Here is a 6,154-nt window from a genome sequence, read left to right as displayed (position 1 = left end):
CAAAAATATAATTCAACTTATCTTTATACATTCCCAAAGAATTGTTACACTTCTGATAGATCGATTTTGATACCTACGAGCGTGCTTCAAACACAATATTCTCAATGACCTGCAATAGCTCGTGTTCTAAAAATGTAAACACCGATGAATTAGATCAAGTTTGGTTTTAAATCAAGCAGAAAATACTCGAAATAATAATTCGTTTAAAAAGGTGATTAATTTGAAAGCCTTTTACCTTGTGTAAACTGAATAACTGAAAAGAGAGGTATCAGTTCTTGCTTGTATCAGTTCAGATTTGGTGAGAACTGAACTAATATAAGCTCGAACTAATCAAATCAATTTGAAAACAGAAGTTAAACAGTTAAGTAAACAAGATATGTTTATCGATGTTCAGAGATTTCAACTGCTCCTACGTCACCCCTTCTACCACCTCGGGTAGGATCCACTAGAACGCTTTGATTTATACAACACCTTGAACAAACTCACTCAGAATAGGACTTATGTTATTGCCTAACTGAACTACTAGCCTAGACTGAAGGCAGCACCTTCCAGCCCACACTTGTTTAACGTCTATGTATTAAAGATTACATACACAAGTTTAACGTCTTTGTGCAATAATCACTCAAGTATTCAATAAGCTTAAATCTCCGTATATGTGAGTGATTGTGTGTGCGTGTGTGAGAACTGATACGAAAGTGTTCTCACACACTGAGGGAAAAGTGTTTCTAATCTAAGCTGATAACACGTGGAAGTATTTCCTCAAATCTGCGCATTTTATTTCTTGTAAGCTTGTATACAATAAGTGTGCCCTTCTTCTAGTCCATGTAGATATTTTTTTATGGCAGAGGTACGATGTATCAGACTGTTATGCTTCGTCTGTTTTGCTTTGATATGGAGTGTCAGTTTGTCCGCTAAGATTCATATTACAAGGGATGACGTGGCTAACTGATCATGAGTCTAACTGGTCGACTGATCAATTCAGTTGGTCTATATTAGTTCTAACTGATGTCCTTTCAGTTTGAACGTTCAACTATCAGTTCAGTTTGATTATTTCAGTTTAGCTATATTAGTTATGCGAATAATATTTTCAGTTCAGTTTTTGAGTTCTTCAGTTTGCCAATCTCCGATTTATCTGTTTTGAAACTTATTAATACTTTTGAGAACTTAAGTTTATTTACTTGAGTTCTACTTTGCCCATTTCAGTCCGATAAATCTCCTTCAGTTCTGAGATCAATTACGTTCTTTCTGTTCAGTTATTGTTTTGTTCAAGGCTTCAGTTCTGTTACTAAACGGTAACATCCTGAAAATTCAAAGGTCCACATGAATCACGTGCATGCAAGATTGTCAACTTCTTATGTATTTTAATTTGTTAAATGGATTATGTAGGAAATGTTTATATGATTTTATAGTAGTTGATTGCTTGAATGCATTAAAACTGTATTTTTAAAGGTTATTCGAGTAGCAATCGGGGAATGGAGACCGAGGGCTGAAAGATGGAAAATATTTTTATTAAATAATTGTTTTTAATTATTTAAAATAGGGGTGATACTTTTTATTATTATTGAAAATAAGTATTTTTAAGGTGATTTTATACGCCGAGAAGTACTTTTTATCGGTATACGATTTTTAACAAAAATACGAACATTTTAACAACCCGGCTAATAATTTCACAAACTTTATTAAACACAATAATTTTATTAAGCACTAATGGGCTTATTGGGCCGAACTAACCTAGTTAATGGGCCTAAGCTACCATTAGTATTTTATTTAGTATTTAAAGTGCAAACTCACCCCATAATTATTCATAACTCACGCCTCCCTCACCCAACAAATTCAAGGACTCCTTTTTCACTCAAACTCACAGCACACACAAGAAAAACAAGGAGAAAGTTTCAAAAATTGTCACGGAAATTCAGCCAACTTCTCCTCGTCAACGTTCTTATAATCGTCAACGATAATTCGTGCATTATACACACAAAGTCACGTCATATTCTTTCATTTACTCATCATCACACCATATTGTGTATTTATTCATCAACTGTATGAAAATCAAGTGACACTTTTTATGTATTTTAGTTTTTGCACGACACATGAATTTTTGAAGCATGTTTTACTTGATGTATATGTTCATGAAAGGGCTGCCATGATTAAGTAATGTTTAAGGGGTGCTTTTACACAATTTATAGAGGCCTAGGAAGCACGAAAACACTGCACCCGATAATTGATTAAGCTGGAACCTAATTTGCTTGATATTGGTGTCAAGGGCTCGGGTTAAGGGCTAAGCTTTGCATGGCTCGGTTTGGATCATGGTTGGGTCATGGCCTGAGTGATGGAAGGAGTCCAAGCCATGCTAGGACTCAAGAAAAGCAGTTGGAGAGGAGACCTACCAATCTAGGACTCCACCCGCGAGCCAACACGTAGGGGCGCGCTCATGCAGCAGCAGCGTAGGGAAGATAGGGCTTGGCCAGGGGGCTTCGGGCTGGGCTGGTTAGGTCCTTATGGTCCTAAGAGGGTGCACAAAGGTCTGGGCTCAGGGCTGGTCCAGTGGCTAGAGTCCTAGGCATGAAAAGGTAGAGTCCTAGTGCAACATGGTTCTCGGCCGGTCGTTGCTTTCGATTTAAGTTTTCGGTTTTGATCTTGGGGTCGAGTCCTAGAGGTTCTAAGGGCCCAGTAGAGTCCATAGAGGGGCTGGTTCAAAGTTGGCTCAGGTGGTTCAGGTGTGGCTCGGTGAAAAACGATTATGGCTCGAGGTTTAGTAGCTTGGTTCGAATTAGGGTTTCAATGAAGAAAAATTCGAAACATGGCTCACGGGGGCCGAGTCATGGTTCACGAGGGCTATTTATTTAATAAAATTCTATGTTTTTACGTTGAGAATTTTATATTAAAGTTTGGTTTAATTCACGATTAAAACACATTCAGAATTAAAAATTAACGAATAATTAAAAAGTCTAGAATTTAAGCTAATTAAAAAAATACGAGAAAATTAATGTAAGCTTAAATAAATATTGGGGATGGTCTGGAGTCAACGGAATTAAGAAAATGTCAAAAATGTTAAATTTTCTGTCTAGGGGTAAAATGGTAATTTTACACCCAAAAATTAGTAAATGTCATGGCAGTGTCCTGAAGGCTGTTTTATATGTTAATATGATTATGTTGCATGTTTATAGAATTTTATTATGAACGATAACGTTAAAAGACATGTTGCATGCTTGGTTTAAAATATAAACGATATATGCAGTTTTGGTGTCGTGACTGCTTCTCTTTTCATCTTTTCAAAAGTGGTCAATAGAGCATACACGTCCTTGATCAGTTTCTTTAAGTCCTTCATGGTGTGATCTTTGAGCATATCAAAACTTAAAGAATGGAGTAGTTGAGTCAACTTGACTTGAGAAGTTTTCAGCAATATCTAGGGCTTTCCCTTTCTCACTGATATTGACAATTGCTAATTGTCAAGGCTAGCATCTTGGTCCACATCCAGCAACTTCATTTACAACATCTTCTTGTATAGAAATACTCTGAGGTTGAACTTTGTAATGCCCGAATTTAAAAAAAAAAAAATTCGAAAAAAAAAGTTACTATTCATGGTACTGTTCACGTTACTGTTCATCGGGTTACTATTCAAGCGCTGCGGCTCTAGAAAATGGCGCCTAGGCGCTAGTTTTGCGAAGGTTTGGCGCTGAGGCGCTAAAAAGTGGCGCTGCGGCGCTACAGACGCGAAAAATCATTATTTGAGTCAACTTTCACCTTCATCAGTCATTTCCCTTCTTCTCCATCGAACCCTCATCTATTTCCTCTCCATTTCCAAACTTCTTTCTAATATTAAGGGAGATTTGCTCAAGAAAATTATAAAATGAAGGTAGATTTGTGATCCTCTCGTCACGGGCTTCACAAAGATGTAAGTTTTTCCGATTTTTGTTAAAGTTTGGAAATGGGTTGAAGTTTAGAATTGATATTTGAGTTGATATTTGAGATATTAAGATATTGAAGATGTTGTATTTGAGTTGGTTTGAATTTAAAATGGATATGAGCATGGTTTCTTGTTTAAGTGCAAGATCAGTTTTTATACCTTCTGTATTTCGAGTATATGGGACGGTTGTGTTTGGATTTTGGAGTTATGGTCTTCATCAAACTTGTAGACAATCGAGTTAGCTTCGATTTGGTTCAAGAATCACTCAGTTCCATAAAGAAATGAAAGAGAGATGATATATTTACTAAACGAGGTCTAGAATCCCGAGTTTGTGTACATGCCTTCTGTTTATTCGAATTCTGGTATTAATCGGTTTAGATTCTGGATTTGGTGTTCAAATGAAAGTTATAGAGCATTGTCTTGTCTTCGTAATGATATAAAATGGACTTAATTCCATTGAGTATTGAGGGAGTTATGCTAGAAATACTAAAATGTGTCAGATTGGTACGGATGCAGAATTTCGAAAATTATGTTGTATGTTTCAGAATATGAACGGCTGAGTAAATGACTTTATTTAAAAAAAGTTTATGAAGAAGAATTGTTGGGCTTTGAGTTTTCTTGTATATCCAATTTGCGGATCTTGATTTGAAGAAGTATTGAATTAATTATGAATTTTGTACAGAAATTACTCTGTTTTGATAAATGATCCGAGTTCTTGAGTTATAGTAGAATTCAGAGGTTCAAGAATTCTCAACTACACATTTCGATCTTCTTTTGGTAATATTTGAAAGGTATGTTACGGTCGGTAACATACGAGGTAAAAGTATCATTTTTATTTTAAATTGAAAATTCGATGGCTTGATGAATTATTTGTGATTTGTTGATGATTGATCTTTTGAAATGAGCTTATTATGATATTGACTTGATTAGATTGAAATGCATTATTGCTGCATATTGAGCCACTTTTTGATTCAGATTTGATATGGCGGAGGTCGCCTTGATTTATTGATTTGTTGGACGTATGGGGCTATAGTTGAGTTGGCATAGTGTATGCGGAGGTCGCTGCTATGGCCTGAACACTCTCTGTAGACGCACCATAGTCTTGGGATTGTAGAACACAGCACCCCACCCCGAGCAGATGAGTCGGTGGCTGTTGCTGGGTGATTCTATTCCCTTGGGTACCCTATGACCAGATGATTCACTTGATCTTGAGATTTATTGATAGCCCACAGCTTCTAATCATGCATTGCATTATATTACTTCTTTACGAGTTTATATGAACTTTGTGAAATTTTAATTCTCATATGTTATTGATTGTATCATACTGGGTTTATACTCACCGGCACGTCGACTACCTCTTGTTTTCATGTGCTTGACGGTAGGTGAGGCGAGGCTTGGGATGCCAGAGTCCAGTTCCCGGCGAGAAGATACGAGTTAGAGTGGGATTCTCGGGTCTTAAGAGCCATTTGATGATGTTTGGATTACTTGGGTTCACTGCTTTATTTTGGCATGTTAAAATTTATATTTCAAACATTTGTAACCTTTAAATTATTTTGACGATGTTTATGTCAATTTGTAAACCACAAATTATGTATTTACTAAATCGTTGGGTTTGTTATATTTATAATTATTAATATTAGATGTCGGACCCGGGGCCCCACAATCTTGATGAACAATAGATGCACTTGGTTACTCATCAGTCTTCATTGCTGTAGAAATAAACTGTTGAAGGTTTCAGGAAACACGAAGGTGGTGGAAATAATTTCTGTTGAAATTGATAGTTCCTGGACAGTTGGCTTGATTTCAGCAGCAGTTATTTGTTCAGTGATTATCTCAGCTACAGCCGCTGGTTCAGTTACCGCCTCCGAAACTTGTTCAGCAAAAAATTGTTCAATGGTCTACTCTTCCCTACACTCTTGTTGAACATCTTTAGTGCCTGATAGCAAGATCTCATCCACGTTAGCTAAATATATTTCTTCATCTGTGTACGTTGTGAGTGGAGCTTTTTGTTCTTAAATTGGTAGAACAATGATGGTAGTAGAGGTTGAAGGTTGAGCTTCCTAAGAGAATGGTTGAGAAACTGTAACGTACCGTATTTTTGAACTACTTGAAATTTGCGGAAAAAAAATTCTTAAATAAATAATAACCTTTCAAATAACGATAAAATAAACTACTCGTCTAAAATATTTGGAATAAAAACAGTTAAACCAAAGTTTGCAAAAAGGTAATTCGTTTAAGCAACGTAAA

The sequence above is a fragment of the Primulina tabacum genome, chromosome 3, assembly GCF_025594145.1.
Source record: "Primulina tabacum isolate GXHZ01 chromosome 3, ASM2559414v2, whole genome shotgun sequence".
In the NCBI taxonomy this organism is placed as follows: domain Eukaryota; kingdom Viridiplantae; phylum Streptophyta; class Magnoliopsida; order Lamiales; family Gesneriaceae; genus Primulina; species Primulina tabacum.
This window is presented reverse-complemented; position numbering follows the sequence as displayed.